The 19,519-nt window shown below is 32.8% G+C and overlaps 1 long non-coding RNA gene across 2 annotated transcripts in view; it reads left to right on the forward strand.

The window, feature by feature from the left end:
* LOC127701717 (uncharacterized) overlaps positions 1-19,519 on the forward strand; it is a 99,960-nt gene that overhangs the window by 34,264 nt on the left and 46,177 nt on the right. Inside the window, exon 2 of one of the 2 annotated variants that reach the window (XR_007982154.1) lies at positions 6,540-7,182. This is a non-coding gene — a long non-coding RNA (uncharacterized LOC127701717). Of the gene's footprint in view, positions 1-6,539; positions 7,183-13,677; positions 14,482-19,519 lie in introns of both variants that reach the window. The other variant, XR_007982155.1, reaches the window with a different exon arrangement.

Raw genomic sequence — 19,519 nt, forward strand, 5'->3', positions numbered from 1 at the left:
AGTTTTGTTTTAAATCACATGAAAAATAGACTTTTTAATTGTAAAGCTATATGATTGGACAAGAAAAACTTTTAAAACCAGTAGTAGATTTTTAAAATTAAAAGTGCTATGCATTGAATGTTCTTATAGGTGGTGGGTATAAATGTCTATACAACTACTTGTATGATGCTGTACAGACTATATTTTACTGTGTATTGCGAAGATATAAACTTAGGCTCGCACATGCAGAAGTTTTTAAGGGAGCTACCATTTGATTTTTATGGGGGGGCTAGGATGAAAAATTTTGTCCTGCATTTTTTTTAGTTGTCATCTCTGTCCTGCCTTTTTATTTTTCACTCAATTAAGTCCTGCCTTTTTATACGACTGCAAAAAATTTTTGCGGTCATATATTGGTATGACGTTGGCGTCGTCGTCGTCTGGCGTCGTCCGAAGACACATTGGTTTTCGCACAATAACTTTAGTTTAAGTGAATGGACATCTATGAAATTTTACCATAAGGATCAATACTGCAAAAGGAAGGTTTTGATTGATTTTGGGGGTTGTGGTACCTACAGTTAAGAATAAGGGGCCAAAAAGGGGCCAAAAATAAGCATTTTTGTAACTTCCAGACAATAACTTGTGTGTTAGTGTATGGATCTCTCTGAAATTGTACTGCAAGGTACCATACCTCAAAGGGAAGGCTGGGATTGATTTTGGGGGTAATTGACTCAAAATTTTAGGAATTAACGGGCAAAAAACAAGCATTTTTCTAGTTTCAGGACAATAACTTGTGTGTAAGTGTATGGATCTTTATGAAATTGTACTGCAAGGTACCATACCACAAAGGGAAGGCTGGGATTGAGTTTGGGGTGATGAATCATAAGGGGGTTCAAAAAATTGGGGGGGGGATTCTTTTTTCCTTTTTTTCCTTTTTTTTTCTTTAAAATTTTTCATTTTAATTTGGTTATTTTTGATTTATATATAAAAGCAAATAATAATGGTATGGTTTGATTTCATCAAAAATTGAAATATTGGGGTTCTTTGATATGCTGAATCTAACCGTGTATTTAGATTCTTAATTTTTGGTCCCGTTTTCAAATTGGTCTACATTAAGGTCCAAAGGGTCCAAAATTAAACTTAGTTTGATTTTAATAAAAATTGAATTCTTGGGGTTCTTTGATATGCTGAATCTAACTGTGTATGTATTTAGATTTTGGATATTGGACCATAATAGGTAAATTAAACATTTTTAAGTTCTTAGACCACATTCATTCTGTGTCAGAAACCTATGCTGTGTCAAATATTTAATCACAATCCAAATTCAGAGCTGTATCAAGCTTGAATGTTGTGTCCATACTTGCCCCAACTGTTCAGGGTTCGACCTCTGTGGTCGTATCAAGCTGCGCCCAGCGGAGCATTTTATTTTTATTAGTTTATCCTGACTTTTTTGTACATAAATTGTTATCCTGCTTTTTTTTTGCCAAGTTGCTCATCCTGCCTTTTTTTTTCTCAAAACTCCTGTCCTGCCTTTTTTTCAAATATCATCCTAGCCCCCCCTAAAAATCAAATGGTAGCTCCCTAACATGTATATATTTTAAATCCGTTGCTCTGATTGCACAGATACCCTGTGGTTCTCCAGATAGTGGAAGGATTTACTATAAAGAACGAAAACTGACGTTGCGGATTTTCTTCTTCCAGTAAAGTACAGTGATACGCTACCATGCTACTGGGCCTGTTGTAGTTATTAAGGACAAATCGTCCAGATCTTTGCACTGATTTTAGTGTGTACATGTTATCCTTAGTTGCAGAATCACAGATGGTACATACATATTGTATTAATGGTCTAATAAGTGTCTGATATCAAAGAGCTTTAGTTTGGCTAGGGCACCTTCTGATATTTTGTTGGAGGAATGCTCTTGTTGGTAAGCCTACTTAGTGATGTTGGCAATGTGTATGTTCCAGTTGAGGGTTTTATGTATTGTGATCCCCAAGTATTTTTCTGCGTCGACTTCTTCAAGTACGTGTCCACATATCTTATAGCTTGTGTTGATGTGGCCCAATGCTAATTAACAAGTGATAATAGCTTGATTAAACATTCAGTATGTGATCGAATACTAATTACTCGACATGGCTTCTGTTAATGGCACAGGTCAAAAATGTTTAAGGTAAATAATGGCAGTGATAGAAAAGTGGAATGTTGTTAATGATGTCAAAGTTTTGATGCTGAAAAAAACAGTTGATACACTTTCAACTCGGCAGAGAAATGCTCACTATTTCACTCTCCAATGCTGACCTTGAAGCGCCTTCAACAAGTTCCGAACTGACAGCAGGTCAATAATGACTCAAAGACAATTCACAGCCTCCTCAGTGTTTATACTAGCAACTACACAAACTTTTACAAGGATCAAGATTTCTTTGGCACAGTGTCAAGTGTTTTAAAGGCAGCCAAGTTGGTTTGTGCTTCTTACATGACCCAGTGTTCCAAGACCAATGCTTTATTTATTAAATAACATTGGGCAATATAATATAGAAAATTCTTTTATAGCCTAGCTAATATAATTTAAAGTGTTTGAAACAATGGCCGTGTTAAATTTTTTTTTAGCAAAATGACTTTATTAATGCTTAAATAATGGACTTTTCATAATCCAACCATACTTTCAATTACTATCTGAAGCAAGTTGACATCCTTCTTAAGTTACTAGACTTATATACCATGTATACATAACAGAAATATGGTACACAGTATAATATTTTCTCGGAGTTGGACATTGACAATCACAAACAATAATTGGTAACCTGTCAACTGACCCGTATCCTGCGGGTGTGACATGAGATTTTCAGAACTCTGAGGGGTCAACCGGGATACCTGCTGGGTCGTGTAATAACCCAGGAATTCCTAAAAAAATACCGTCAAATTCGTAATTATTCCTGGACAAGAAGTTCAACTAGCTGTGTAAACTCAAATTAAGTGACCCATTTCAGTGCATGGCTTCACTTGACAGCTTTGGTGTTAAACACACTGTTAATTAACACCAATTACCTTAGCTTTAAGTCATAAATAATTTGTGTATTTCAAAGTTTTTTCACAAAAAATTTGAGTTACTTCCCCTTTTTTGTCACCTTTCAAATATACTCCTTAAATTTATGTTACTTTTTGTTAAAAAGATTAAATCTAATACAAATTGAATGCAAATACATAATAGAATATTACTTTTCATTATTTTTCTACCTTAGTACAAGTAGAAAATAAATAGTTGAAAATTATTTTTTTCATCTCTACTTCCTCTAAGTGTTTAACTTTTTTTTTTATTATAATCTAACATCAATTTGTTTGAGTCAATGAGTGTCTTATGACTGGATGATTGATTATAAAAAAAAAGGGGTTATGGTTTGGATTGTATTATTTAAGTTTATTTTGAAACATTAATCTATCAAAATCATAAGTGCATTGCAACAATAATAGTTTTAAATTATTTTCAGTTAATACTTAATCATTGGAACATGTTTTGGAAACTGTTTGTTTTAAAATATAAAAACAAATATAGAAAAAAATGTCCCGATAATACTTAAATTCAGCTGGAAAAAGGTTCATACATGTTATGACCTGAGATTTTATTCTTCAATGCAGGTCATGACCTGCATTTTCATTTTCATAGGTTGACAGGTTTTTTCTCAGTATTTTTTTGAAAAATAATGACTTTCTTGGAAAGAGTGGACACACTCGAGATGCATTATATAACTCAATGTTTTTGAGATAAATTTTTCACAAAACCATCAAAATGAACTGGAATGTGTTTTTTTTTCAAACTGTGAATAATCACAAATAGTGAAAACCAAAATTGACCCTAAATATTCAGATGCACTTTTTATACGACCGCAAATTTATTTGCAGTAGTATTATGTTATGGTGTTGTCTGTGTCTGATGACATTTTGGTTCGCAGACAATAACTTGAGTAACAGTTCATGGATATCTATGAAATTTAAGCACAAGGTTCTATATCACTAAAGGATGGTTGTTTTTGGGGCTATTGTTCTTGCAGTTTTGTAATTAGGGGCCAAAAAAGGTCAGTTTTACCGGTTCATGGAAAATAAATTGGTTCACAGACAATAACTTTAGTGTAAGTGTATGGATTTGTCAGAAATTTTAGTACAAGGTTCCATACCACAATAGGAGAATTAGGATTGGTTTTGGGGGTTATTGTGATAGCAGTTTTGTAATTAGGGGCCAGAAAGGGGCCAAAAACAATTATTTGTCTGGTTTTGAGACAATAACTTGGCTATAAGATATTTCTTTGGTCAATATTTTAGCACAAGGTTCCACACCACTATAGGAAGGTTGGGATTAATTTTGGGGTTATTGTCATAGCTGTGAAGGAATTAGGGGCCAAAAAGGGTCTAACAAAAACTATTTTTTTGTCAGGTTATCAGACAATAACTTGAGTTATATAAGTGTATTGATATCTTGAATTTTAGTACAAGGTTCCATACCTCAATAGGAAGGTTGGGATTTATTTTTGAGGTTATTGTCGTAGCTACTTATGAATTAGGGGCCAAAAACAAGCATTTTTCATGTTTCAGGACAATAATTGATGTATAAGAGTATAGATTTCTATGAAATTTTACCACAAAGTTCCATACTTCAAAAGAAAAGTTTGGAATGATTTTTGGAGGGTCATGGCCCATATTGTTTAATAATTAGGGGTTGAAAAGGCGCAGAAAACAACTATTTTTTTCTGGTTTGCAGGCAATAACTTGAGTATAAGTGTATGGATCTCTATTCAATTTTAGCAAAAGGTTCCATACCACAATAGGAAGGTTGGGGTTAATTGGGGGTTATATTATAGTAGCTGTTTAGGAATTAGGGGGCCGAAAAGGGCCTAACAAAAACAATTATTTGTCTGGTTCACAGACAATAACTTGAGTGTAAATGTATAGATCTCTATTAAATGTAAGTACAAGGTTCCATACTACAAGAGGAAGGTTGTTATTTATTTTGGTTTTGTTGTTGTAGCTGTTTAGTAACTAAGGGCCAAAAAGGGGTCAAAAACCAGCATTTTTCATGTTTCAGGACACTAATTTGTGTTTTAGAGTATGGATTTATATGAAATTTTACTACAAGGATCCATACTTTAAAAGGAAAGTTGGGATTGATTTTAGGGGTCATGGTCCAAACTGTTTAATAATAAGGGGCTGAAAAGGGGCCAAAAAATTAGGATTTTCTGATTTTTGGACAATATCTTGAGTATAAGTCTGTTTTTTGGTATCTAATTGTGCCACAAGGTGTTATACCATAAAATAAAGTTTGGGATTGATTTTAGGGGTTATGACCCTATTGGTTTAATTAAAAGGGGCCAAAACCAATACTTTGTATACATTGCTTATTTCTTTAGCAATTTTAGTGGGTTTAATTCAAAAGTCTTGAATTCTTGGGAGTCTTTAATATGCTGAATCTAATTAGGTGTTTAGAATTTGGATTTTAGGGTCTGGTTTTGAAATGATCCATATTAAGGTCCAAAGGGTCCAAAATTAAACTTTGTATGAATTCTTTAAAAATTAAATCATTGGTGTTCCTTGATATGCTGAATCTAATTGTGTATTTAGATTTTTTTTATTTTTAAGGCCTGTCTTCAAATTGGTCCACATTAAGGTTCAAAGGATCCAAAATACAAATTCTTTTCATTTAAAAAACAATGAATTCTTGGGGTTCTTTGATATGCTGATTCTAAGTGTGTATTTAGATTTTTTATTTGGGGCATGGTAGGTCCACATTAAGGTCCAAAGGGTCCAAATTAAACCTTTGTTTTATTTTTTAAAAAAATGGTTGGGGTTCTTTGATATTTTCTTAATCTGAGCGTGTATTTAGATATTTGATTTTGGGCATAGCATTCAAGATGGTCCAAATTGGGGTCCAAATTAAACATTGTTTGATAATCCAACAGTGTTTTAATTTTTTTGATTATGTGCTTAGTTTTTAAAGCTGGTCCAAATTTGGGTCCAAATTTAAAATTTGTATGATTTCTTCAAAATATAAATCATTGGTGTTCTTTAATGTGTGCAATCTAACAGTGTTTAAATTTTTTTTTATTTTGGGCACGTTTTTCAAACTGGACCCCATGAAGGTCCAAAGTATCCAAAATAAAACTAAGTTAGTTTTTAACAAAACATGAAATAATGTGGTTATTTGATATGCTGAATCCAACCATGTATTTAGGATTTGAATATTGGACCATAATTGGTAAATGTCTAATTTTAAATTATTTAAGAACTTGTGCCATATTCATTCTTTGTCAGAAACTATGCTATTATTACATATTTGCTCAGAATCTAAATTCAGAGTTGTTATCGCACAGTAAACCGAAATTTTAAGTTGAGTCATAGTTGACGAAAGATATAACATCATATCTAATTTTTGAGAACAATTTTTATACGACCGCAAAAAAATTTTTGTGGTCGTATATTGGTATGACGTTGGCGTCGTCGTCGTCGTCCGAAGACACATTGGTTTTCGCACTCTAACTTTAGTTTAAGTGAATGGATCTCTATGAAATTTTACCACAAGGTTCAATACCACAAAAGGAAGGTTGGGATTGATTTTGGGGGTTATGGTACCAACAGTAAAGGAATTAGGGGCCAAAAAGGGGCCAAAAATAAGCATTTTTGTAACTTCCAGACATAACTTGTGTGTAAGTGTATGGATCTCTCTGACATTGTACCACAAGGTTCCATATCACAAAAGGAATGCTGTGATTGATTTTGGGGGTAATTGCCTCAAATTTTTAGGAATTAGGGGCCAAAAAAGGGGCAAAAAACAAGCATTTTTCTAGTTTCATGACAATAACTTGTGTGTAAGTGTATGGATCTTTCTGAAATTGTACTACAAGGTTCCATACCACAAAGGGAAAGCTGGAATTGAGTTTGGGGGTAATTGCCCTACACTTTTAGGAATTTGGGGCCAAAAAGGGGCCAAAAAACACATTTTTCTAGTTTCCAGACAATAACTTGTGTTCAAGTGTATGGATCTCTCTGAAATTGTACTGCAAGGTACCATACCACAAAGGGAAGGCTGGGATTGATGATGGGGGTAATTGCTTCAATATTTTAGGAATTAGGGGTCAAAAAGGGGCAAAAAACAAGCATTTTTCTAGTTTCAGGACAATAACTTGTGTGTAAGTGTATGGATCTTTCTGAAATTGTACTACAAGGTTCCATATCACAAAGGGAAAGCTGGGTTTGAGTTTGGGGGTAATTGCCCTACACTTTTAGGAATTTGGGGCCAAAAAGGGGCCAAAAAACACATTTTTCTAGTTTCCAGACAATAACTTGTGTTCAAGTGTATGGATCTCTCTGAAATTGTACTGCAAGGTACCATACCACAAAGGGAAGGCTGGGATTGAGTTTGGGTGTGATGAATCATAAGGGGGTTCAAAAAATGGGGGGGGGGATTTATTTTTTTTTTCCTTTTTTTCTTTTTTTCCTTTTTTTTTTCTTTTAAAATTTTCCATTTTAAGTTGGTTATTTCTGATTTATATTTAAAAGCAAATAATAATGATATGGTAGGAGATACACACCAAACAGGATGTGTAAATTATTATATAATAAGTATTGTGCAATAGCAAGAAATTTTCAATTGCACAGTATTGCATAATAGCAAGAAATCTTCAATTGCACAGTATTGCGCAATAGCAAGAAATTCTTCAATTGCACAGTATTGCGCAATAGCAAGAAATATCCAATAGCACAATATTGCGCAATAGCAAGAAATTGTCAATTGTACAGTATTGCACAATAGCAAGAAATATTCAATTGCACAGTATTGTGCAAAAGAAGATACTTCGTATAAATTGCTTATTTCTTGATCAATTTCAATGGGGTTTTATTCTTGAATTCTTGGGGTTCTTTAATATGCTGAATCTAACCGTGTATTAAGTTTTTGGATTTTGGGCCCCGTTTTTTAATTGGTCCACATTGAGGTCCAAAGGGTCCAAAATTTAACTTTGTTTGATTTCATCAGAAATTGAATTATTGGGGTTCTTTGAAATGCCGAATCTAACCGTGTATTTAGATTCTTAATTTTTGGTTCCGTTTTCAAATTGGTCTACATTAAGGTCCAAAGGGTCCAAAATTAAACTTAGTTTGATTTTAACAAAAATTGAATTTTTAGGGTTCTTTGATATGCTGAATCTAAAGTATCCTGATATTTAAAATAATTCTTCAAATAAGAATATTTATAAATGAATTTGTATGATATTCATTATTATATTTAAACACTGTACATCGTGTTAAATACTGGGGTACGCTAAAGGGTATTCAAAGTTATTTTCTTACATTTCAGCAGTTTGCATCTAATTAATTTAGTCTGAAAGATTGAAATTATAAGAAATACGTTAATAAATATGATTTGACGAAAAATTTAAAAAGGTTTCAAACGAATAATCGTCAGAACCACGTTGTTTGAACTAGTACACGTGTGCGCATGTGCGCTGGTGGGAAATTTAATTATGCATCCTAATTCTTCAAAAATGCTAAAATTATCATTGATACCTTTATCTAACGTTCATTTCGAGTAATTTCTTGAAGAATTAACTTGGAAAGAGCTACTTAACTCAATCATGCTTTGTAAACGTACACGGATTTTACGTATCCATCTCCGGTCCGTGATTTACCAATGTCATGTCAATATCCGGATTAGGAAAATGTGCTTTTTAAAAACGAAAGTAAAGTTTTTGACAACGTTATTTTGCACAAATAAAGAGTTTAAGGCAGAATAAGAACGCTGATGTTGCACACTTCGAATTATTGCACTTTCAATTTAACAGTTTACGTCAGAACATCGAATTTATATCAAAGTAAATTTAAATATCGTTTTAATGTCAATCATTGGTTATATGTCAATAATATGATGGCCAACTGATTACCATAATTGCCTTTTGTTACTAAGTCTAAAGGGATTAAAATCAGGATAAGATATAAAATGTCCGGCTGGCTCAAATATTTTTTGGAAGCCCTGAATTCTAAACATGTATTTAGATTTTTGATTATGGGCCCAGTTTTCAAGTTGGTCCAAATCGGGGTCCAAAATTAAACTTTGTTTGATTTCAACAAAAATTGAATATATGGGGTTCTTTGATATGCTGAATCTAACCATGTATTTAGATTTTTGATTTTTGGGCCCCGTTATCAACTTTGTCCACATTGAGGTCAAAAGGGTCCAAAATTAAACTTTGTTTGATTTCATCAAGAATTGAATTCTTGGGGTTCTTTGATATGCTGAATCTAACCAGTTTATTTAGATTTTGGATATTGGACCATAATAGGTGAATGTCCAATTTAAAATTTTTAAGTTCTTAGACCACATTCATTCTGTGTCAGAAACCTATGCTGTGTCAAATATTTAATCACAATCCAAATTCAGAGCTGTATCAAGCTTGAATGTTGTGTCCATACTTGCCCCAACTGTTCAGGATTCGACCTCTGCGGTCGTAACAAGCTGCGCCCTGCGGAGCATTTTATTGTTGTTTACATCACTGGTTCAAGGAAAATAAATTGGTTCACAGACATTAACTTTAGTGTGTAAGAAATTTTAGCACAAGGTTCCATACCACAATAGGAGGGTTGGGATATTAAATTGAGTCATAGTTTAAAATAGATTTGCTGATTCAGATATATTAATTGTGGTGATAATTTTGTATGTATTGTGTTCTATTTAAAGATTGTTAACATGTTTGAATATTTTCTTATGGTTGAAAATTCCCTCAGAAATTAAAATAGAACTTTGTCCATCTGTTGAAGTGGAAGGTAAGTGATGTTTTTAAATACAGTTGTGCCATACATTATGTTATGTTAAATCTTAATAAAAAAAGTTTTATTTTTGAATACTCTTTTTTTATTAAAGGATATAGTTCATTACAATACATTGTCATGATTGTGTAGATAAAGTTGTTGACATTGATAGATAAGTTGCAGATATTATTTTGTGACAAATGAAAGAAAAAATATTGGGAACTATTAATTATATATATAAAGTTTCATTACACTAAGTGTTTTTAAATAATTTTCACCTTTTATCAAGATAACACACCATCTGGTCATTGTCAATAACACAATTGTAATTGGAGTGACAGAATTATTTGAAAATTTTGTGTTTCCTAAATGTTGATGATAAGCTCTAAAGAACTGTATAAATAAAGTTTGAAATTTACTGTTCATTATTAGATATTTTGAAGATAATTGCAGATAAGTTTTTTATAGATTTTTTAAAGACATTTAATTAATGATAAATGATATTTTGGAAATTGTTTTTTTTTCTTTTCTTTGGTAAATCTTTTGAAGAATTTTATGGTAGGTTTGTGTGTTATTCTGTATAAACTAATTTTCTTAATGCTATATATATATATATTTTTTTGTCCCCTAATGACGAAGTCGAAGATTTGCACTCTGTCTGTCTGTCTGTCTGTCCATCCGTCAGTCCGGCAAATCAGTTTTCCACACTTTTTTCTTCGTGCTTGAAGATATTGATTTAATACAAATGTATTTGGTGTATTGTTTTATCATGACAAGTTGCAGATCAAGTTCGAATTCTAGAACTTAGAAAAATCACTCAAATAATAGTTTTCCTCATTTTTTTTGTCATGCTTGAAGATATTGTTTTGATGATTGGTAATTACTTTTAATATGACAAGTTACAGATCTAGTTTGAATTTTGGTCCAGTCTAATGATTTTTACAGGGTTATGGTCCTTGGAATTAGAAAATTCACTCAAATAATTAGTTTTCCTCACTTTTTTTCGTCATGCTTGAAGATGTTGATTTGATAATTGGTATATAGTTTTATCATGACAAGTTACAGATCAAGTTTAAATTTTGTTTTGGTCTGATGATTTTGTGCAGAGTTATGGTCCTTGGACTTCAAAAATTCACTAGAATAATCAATTTTTATACGACCGGAAAAATTAAAAATTTTTTGGTCGTATATTGGTATTACGTTGTTGTCGTCGTCGTCAGCGTCATCAGCGTCGTCCGAAGACAGATGGTTTCCAGATAATAACTTAAGTATAAGTGAATAGAAATCAATAGAATGTTAACACAAGGTTTATAACCACAAAAGGAAGGTTGGGATTGATTTTGGGGGTTATGGTCCCAAAGGTTTAGGAATAAGGGGCCAAAAAAGGGGCCCAAATAAGCATTTTTGCAGTTTCCAGACAATAACTTGTGTTTAAGTGTATGAATCTCTCTGAAATTATACCACAAGTTTCAACACAACAAAGGGATGGTTATGGGGGTGTTATGGCTCAAACCATTTAGCAATTAGGGGCAAAAAAGGGGGAAAAACAAGGGTTTTTATGGTTAAAGGACAATTTAGACAATTTAAAAGCAGTGTAAGGGAGGTAATCCAATCCATTTAAAGAATACTGTTGTATATATGTTTGATTACCTCCCTTACACTGCTTGTAAATTATGTATTAAGAAATGATGGTTGTCTTGAGATGATTAGCTGTAAATTTATTTTTAGAAGTTACTATTAATTAATATTAATTTTAACCATGGCTGTATGTCATTTTATATTTTAATATTTTATGATGTATTTAAATGAGTAGTAATGGTTGCAAACTCTATTAGAAATTTGAATTGAGATTTTTTTTGGAATAAGGGAAAGGGGGAGTTTGGGGGGGGGGGGGGTTAAATAAGAATTTGTGGGGGCTACAATCTTTCTCATTTCAGATTTCAGAAATTAAAAAGAAAATTTCTTCAAATATTTTTTTTTGGGGGGGGGGGGGTTCATATTCAACAGCATAGTGTATTGCACAAAAGCCAAAAAACCAGGTAAATTTTTTTCGGGGGGGGGGGGGAGGGGGGGGAGGGGGAGGGGGGCAATCACCTCAGCATAGTGTATTGCACAGAAGAAAAAAATTGAATTTAAATTCAAACATATAACCAATTTTAAGTTCTTTGACTACAGTTATCCTGTGTCAGAAACCTATTATGTGTCAAATATTTAATTACAGTCCAAATTCAGACCTGTATCAAGCGCGAATATTGTGTCCATTTTTGCCCCAACTGTTCAGGGTTGGAATCTGTGGTTGTATCCAGCTGCACTCAGCGAAGCATTTTATTCACATTTTTTTTTCGTCATGCTTGAAGATATTGACTTGATATTTGTTATATAGTTTACACCATAACAAGTTATAGATCAAGTTAGCATTTTTTTCCAGTACAATGAATTTTTAACCCGTAGGGGACTATGTATTGCCAGGCAATCCTCACAGAATGCTTGTTTTTGATAAGGCAAACTCCTTTAAAAACTCAGCTGATATTGTCTATAAATAAACATGTATTTAGATTTTTGATTTTGGGCCCGGTTTTCAAGTTGCTCCAAATCGGCGACCAAAATTAAACTGTTTGATTTCAACATATATTGAATATATATAGGGTTCTTTGAAATGCTGAATCTAAACATGTATTTAAATTTTGGACTTTTGGGCCCTGTTTATAAATTGGTCCAAATCAGGGTGGAAAATTAAACTTTGTTTGATTTCAACAATATTGAATTTATAGGGTTCTTTGAAATGCTGAATCTAACCAATATATTAATTTGGGATTTTGGGCTTAGTTATCAAATTGGTCCACATTGAGGTCCAAAGGGTGCTAAATTAAACCTTTGTTTGATTTCATCAAAAATTAATTCTTGGGCTTCTTTGATATGCTGATTCTAACCATGAACTTAGATTTTGGATATTGGACCATAAAAGGTAAATGTCCAATTTCAAATTTTTCAGTTCTTTGACCACATTCATTTTGTGTCACAAACCTATGCTGTGTCAAATATTCAATCAAAATCAAAATTCATTGCTGTTTTTAGCATACATTTTGTGTCCATACTTGCCCCAACTGTTCATTGTTCGACCACCTGCGGTCGTATAATGCAGCGCCAAGCGGAGCATTTTATTTGAGTATAAATAAAAAACTATTTAGTGTCTCAAAAAAATCAATTCTATGTTGTTTTGCAGCTGGTAAAAATTTAATTTAAATGACAAAAGTTCATTAATTTACTTGTGCAATAATATTTAGGTCTTTCCACTTTTCTGTGGAAAGACCTATTGTATTTGTTCTGATTATTATTATTATTATTTTCTTCCGCCAAATTTTGTTCTCGCGTAAAATTTTTGTTTCGCAAGATGTCGCTTAGATATTTCTTATATAGTATCATACAGTTTATGCGCTTTTTATTTTCACCCATTCTAAGCCGAACAATTTTCTTTGTAGGAGTTATCTCCCATAACACTGTTTTCCTTCTGACTGCATCTCCTCCGTAACCGTAAAAGAAAGCGACAAATTTATTTTATAAAATTGCTTGTTATATCCTTTGCATGATTTGTCCTATTTTGACCGAAGCGATATGAATATTCCATATGAGAGTTATTTCCCCTTATGCATTTGAAATAAGTGATATGCATTTGTAACTGGTAAACCATAAGTGATAGAGACCTAGGGTCTGTTGATTTGAGGTCCTTGGTCCTTAAGAATAGAAAACTAGGTCAAGGTCATGTTGTGATTTTTATACGACCGCAAAAAAATTTTGTGGTCGTATATTGGTATGACGTTGGCGTCGTCGTCGTCCGGCGTCGTGGTCCGAAGACACATTGGTTTTCGCACTCTCACTTTAGTTTAAGTGAATGGATCTCTATGAAATTTTACCTTAAGGTTCAATACCACAAAAGGAAGGTGGGGATTGATTTTGGGGTTATGGTACCAACAGTTAAGGAATTAGGGGCCAAAAAGGGGCCAAAAATAAGCATTTTTGTAACTTCTAGACATAACTTGTGTGTTAGTGTATGGATCTCTCTGACATTGTACCACAAGGTTCCATATCACAAAGGGAATGCTGGGATTGATTTTGGGGGTAATTGCCTCCAAATTTTAGGAATTTGGGGCCAAAAAGGGGAAAAAAACAAGCATTTTTCTAGTTTCATGACAATAACTTGTGTGTTAGTGTATGGATCTCTCTGACATTGTACCATAAGGTTCCATATCACAAAGGGAATGATGGGATTGATTTTGGGGGTAATTGCCTCCAAATTTTAGGAATTAGGGGCCAAAAAGTGGCAAAAAACAAGCATTTTTCTAGTTTCCTGACAATAACTTGTGTGTAAGTGTATGGATCTTTATGAAATTGTACTACAAGGTTCCATATCACAAAGGGAAAGCTGGAATTGATTTTGGGGGTAATTGCCCACAAATTTTAGGAATAAGGGGCCAAAAAGGGGCCAAAAATAAGCATTTTTCTAGTTTCCAGACAATAACTTGTGTTCAAGTGTATGGATCTCTCTGAAATTGTACTGCAAGGTACCAAACCACAAAGGGAAGGCTGGGATTGATTTTTGGGGTAATTCCCTAGAAATTTGAGGAATTAGGGGCCATAAAGGGGCAAAAAAACAAGCATTTTTCTAGTTTCAGGACAATAACTTGTGTGTAAGTGTATGGATCTTTATGAAATTGTACTGCAAGGTTCCATATCACAAAGGGAAAGCTGGGTTTGAGTTTGGGGGTAATTGCCCTAAATGTTTAGGAATTTGGGGCCAAAAAACAAGCATTTTTCTTGTTTCCAGACAATAACTTGTGTTCAAGTGTATGGATCTCTCTGAAATTGTACATACATGTGAACCTCCCGACGGGAGTACAATAATCCCGTTTTCAGGGGTCTCCTCCCGACCTCCCGTTGAAGACAAACAAATCCCGTGTATGAAATATTTCATGAATGAAAAATTTCAGCCCAACATATCTGGTGTAACTGACATTACTGAAGTTATATTTTACCTGTAAATCAATTAACATGCATAGTTATATGGCCTTACTTGTTACCTTGGGTGTCAAACATACTGGTAATAAACGATTTTTACCTCAGGCTAACTGCCGTTGTGTAATAAAACTTTGTTTATTTAAAATGAATGTTGGGTTACTTCCCTTGATTTATCCTGTTTTAAGTTACTTTCCTTTAAATAATGTAAATTTTTAAAAGAATAAAAATAAAATATAAATTGAACAAATAATCATAAAACGATGGTAATTAAATGATTTTAAATGTTTTAGGACAAATGAAAAAATAATAATTTGAAAATTATTTGAGGGTTCTATACTTCCTTTCAAGGCTTAAATTGAAATTTATATATTAACTATGACCCATGATTCTGGTTTGAATGTGTTACTTATCATGCATTAAAAATCTACTTGCATAAAGATAAAAATAAAAGATCTACTTGCAGATAGATAAGCAAATGTTCTGATTGCAATGAATAATATGATATGACCTAAAAAATTTAAAGAACATACTGAAAAAGAAGAATGTTAGATTGAACAAGTTGAAAGTTTAAAAAGATAAGAGAAAATTTATAAGTACAAAGGTACTATAAACATAATACATTCGGATGGAAAGTTGAAGAAAACACACTTTAACAGACAATTTCTACAGCACACGGTTACATTTACGACAGAATTTATGTCACTTAAAAACATCCTGATCTGAGTCCTAATCTCCAAAACTCCTGATCTTAGTTTCACAGTCCATCACATGTATGTGTACTGCAAGGTACCATACCACAAAGGGAAGGCTGGGATTGAGTTTGGGGGTGATGAATCATAAGGGGGTTAAACAAATTTTTTGGGGGGGGGGATTTTTTTTCCTTTTTTTCTTTAAAATTTTCCATTTTAAATTGGTTATTTCTGATTTATATATAAAAGCAAATAATAATGATATGGTTTGAATAGATAAATTAAAAATTTTTAAGTTCTTAGACCACATTTATTCTGTGTCAGAAACCTATGCTGTGTCAAATATTTAATTACAATCCAAATTCAGTGCTGTATCAAGCTTGAATGTTGTGTCCATACTTGCCCCAACTGTTCAGGGTTCGACCTCTGCGGTCGTATCAAGCTGCGCCCCAGCGGAGCATTTTATTTTACATTAAGTTCATATCGCTTCTTCCTAGAAAGAGTTATAGATATCGATAAAACAATTTAACCAAGAAGTTTGTCGCGACACGTGTTTACTAGAAATTTTTTGTCGAATTGGTACGCATCATTTTATTGCAGGGTCAATGTCCCTGTTATGGTCGAATCAACAAATTACTTATCAAAACTTCAAATTTTGCAGCTATCATGTTGTAAATGTTTCTTATCTCAATTATCAACCAGTCTACCACTACACTCCCCCCCCCTTTTTTTTCAACTGATTTTTTTTTTAAGTTATCCCATTTCTATGAAAAGAACATCGCTTTTAGTCCCTTACATTATACAGTAAAATGCTAATCCTTCTTATGTACAAATTTCTTTCTGAAATAGAAATCCATCCCTGCAAAAATCTGCTCCAATTCATGTATTTTCTGAAATTAATCGATTAGACATGTGCGGTCTGCTTGATTGCGAAATTAAAATCAATGTCGTAGAAATCGCTCTAAAGTTTGTAAATATTACTGAAATCCTACAATCAAATTTCTAAACATGCATTAAAATACAAATCTGTGCTCCCATAAATATGTGCACATAATATGTATGCATGATCTGACATCAATGACCTGTACAAAATAAAAACAATAGTTATCATGTTTCTCTGATCAATACACATGTGCTCTGTTCAACGGTCTCCCCCTGAAAAGAAATTAATATTCTAACTCCAGACATATATATTTGAGGGGCACGTGACTTCACAACACCATCTCGCGCACGGATCTAAATTTAGAATAAAACATTCCATATCCAAATAAGGAAAATAAAACTTCCAAGTTAAAATTTACTCTGTTTTCCTACAAATTCAATCAAAATGCATACACAACAAATAGATGAAAAATGGAAGTCCGAGGTAACATAGAAACTAGAGAAAAATTTATAAATGAATGATGCTAGGATCAATTTTTATGAGGACATCTCAGGGGTCCGTTTGGCTGTGCGGGATGTATAAGGACGCAGTCACGTTCGGTCAGAATATAGGCTTTACTTAAGTTAACTGCGTCGCACTGAGAAATTGCCATGCAATCAATCAATCAATCGACCAACCAACCAAAAAACCAATTAATCATGTTTCGGAGGGGAAAGACCGTTTAACAATTGTTTTTAAAACAATTGATTTATATTTATTTATTTTTTTTTTTCTTCTTCCGCCACTTTTATTTCTTGCGTATAAATTTTGTTTCGCAAGATGTCGCTTAGATGTTTGGTATATGATATCAAACAGTTTATGCGCCTTTGAAATTCACCCTGCGTAACCGAATACTTTTTTTTGTAGGAGTTATCTCCCCGAACACTGTTTTCCTTGTGACTGCATCTCCTAAGTAACTGTATAAAAAAGCGACAAATTTATTTTATAAAATTGCTTGTTATATCCTGCGCATGATTTGTCCAATTTTGACCGAAGCCATATGAACACTCCATATGAGAGTTATTTCCCCTTATGCATTTGATATAATTGATATGCATTTCTATCTTGTGAACCATTAGTGATAGAGACCTAGGATCTTTTGATTTGAGGTCCTTGGTCCAAAAAAAAAGAAAAAAAGGTCAAGGTCAGAGGTCAGGGTAATATTTTAAATTTTGATTTTGGCTTATTTTCAATTCTTTTCAAAAACTGTATAAGATATCGACAACATATTTTTACTAAATTGTAAGTTGCGACATGTCGTAACACATAAATTTTGGTTGAAAGGGTACACTAACATTAAATTGGAGTTTTCTCCCCTCTTTCATTAAAAAATAGGCATATAGTGATATAACTCATTATTCATATATAATTAAGACCTATGATTTGAAGCCCTTGGTTTATGACCTTGAAATTGAGCTCAAGGTCATAGGTAAATTTGACGTTCTAGATATTGACCTTTGCTTTTACCTCATATGTATACATGATAAAGCCATGGGACTTTTTGCATTACGTTGCAAGCCACTTGACCATGGAAAAGCCAACCGAAAGTGACCATGTGTAAACCAGAAGTAGCTATGTTTTTGTACTTATTTAATGTAAAAGTATATTAAACCATATATTTTTGGAATCAGTATCAAGTAAACTATAAAAAAACCCGGAAGTGACATTTTTCAAACCGGAAGTAACAATTTATCTTCCTTATTTAGGAACAAAATGTATAGAATAATATATTTTTGGAATCAGTGTACAATAAGCTATCATTTGACGCTGTATATGATATTTTAAACCGAATTTATATAGTTCTATATAAAAATAGATCTTTATGGGTGGAAAGACCTTCAATTGTTCTCTTGAATTATTTTTTTTTTTTTATTCTTCCGACACTTTTATTTCTTGCGTATAAATTTTGTTTCGCAAGATATCGCTTAGATGTTTGGTATATGATATTGAACAGTTTATGCGCCTTTGAAATTCACCCTGCGTAACCGAATACTTTTTTTTGTAGGAGTTATCTCCCCGAACACTGTTTTCCTTGTGACTGCATCTCCTAAGTAACTGTATAAAAAAGCGACAAATTTATTTTATAAAATTGCTTGTTATATCCTGCGCATGATTTGTCCAATTTTGACCGAAGCCATATGAACACTCCATATGAGAGTTATTTCCCCTTATGCATTTGATATAATTGATATGCATTTCTATCTTGTGAACCATTAGTGATAGAGACCTAGGATCTTTTGATTTGAGGTCCTTGGTCCAAAAAAAAAGAAAAAAAGGTCAAGGTCAGAGGTCAGGGTAATATTTTAAATTTTGATTTTGGCTTATTTTCAATTCTTTTCAAAAACTGTATAAGATATCGACAACATATTTTTACTAAATTGTAAGTTGCGACATGTCGTAACACATAAATTTTGGTTGAAAGGGTACACTAACATTAAATTGGAGTTTTCTCCCCTCTTTCATTAAAAAATAGGCATATAGTGATATAACTCATTATTCATATATAATTAAGACCTATGATTTGAAGCCCTTGGTTTATGACCTTGAAATTGAGCTCAAGGTCATAGGTAAATTTGACGTTCTAGATATTGACCTTTGCTTTTACCTCATATGTATACATGATAAAGCCATGGGACTTTTTGCATTACGTTGCAAGCCACTTGACCATGGAAAAGCCAACCGAAAGTGACCATGTGTAAACCGGAAGTAGCTATGTTTTTGTACTTATTTAATGTAAAAGTATATTAAACCATATATTTTTGGAATCAGTATCAAGTAAACTATAAAAAAACCCGGAAGTGACATTTTTCAAACCGGAAGTAACAATTTATCTTCCTTATTTAGGAACAAAATGTATAGAAACCATATATTTTTGGAATCAGTGTACAATAAGCTATCATTTGACGCTGTATATGATATTTTAAACCGAATTTATATAGTTCTATATAAAAATAGATCTTTATGGGTGGAAAGACCTTCAATTGTTCTCTTGAATCATTTTTTTTTTTTTATTCTTCCGACACTTTTATTTCTTGCGTATAAATTTTGTTTCGCAAGATATCGCTTAGATGTTTGGTATATGATATCGAACAGTTTATGCGCCTTTGAAATTCACCCTGTGTAGCCGAATACTTT

Source organism: Mytilus californianus, unplaced genomic scaffold (genome assembly GCF_021869535.1).
Source record: "Mytilus californianus isolate M0D057914Y unplaced genomic scaffold, xbMytCali1.0.p SCAF_5, whole genome shotgun sequence".
Taxonomy (NCBI): Eukaryota; Metazoa; Mollusca; class Bivalvia; order Mytilida; family Mytilidae; genus Mytilus; species Mytilus californianus.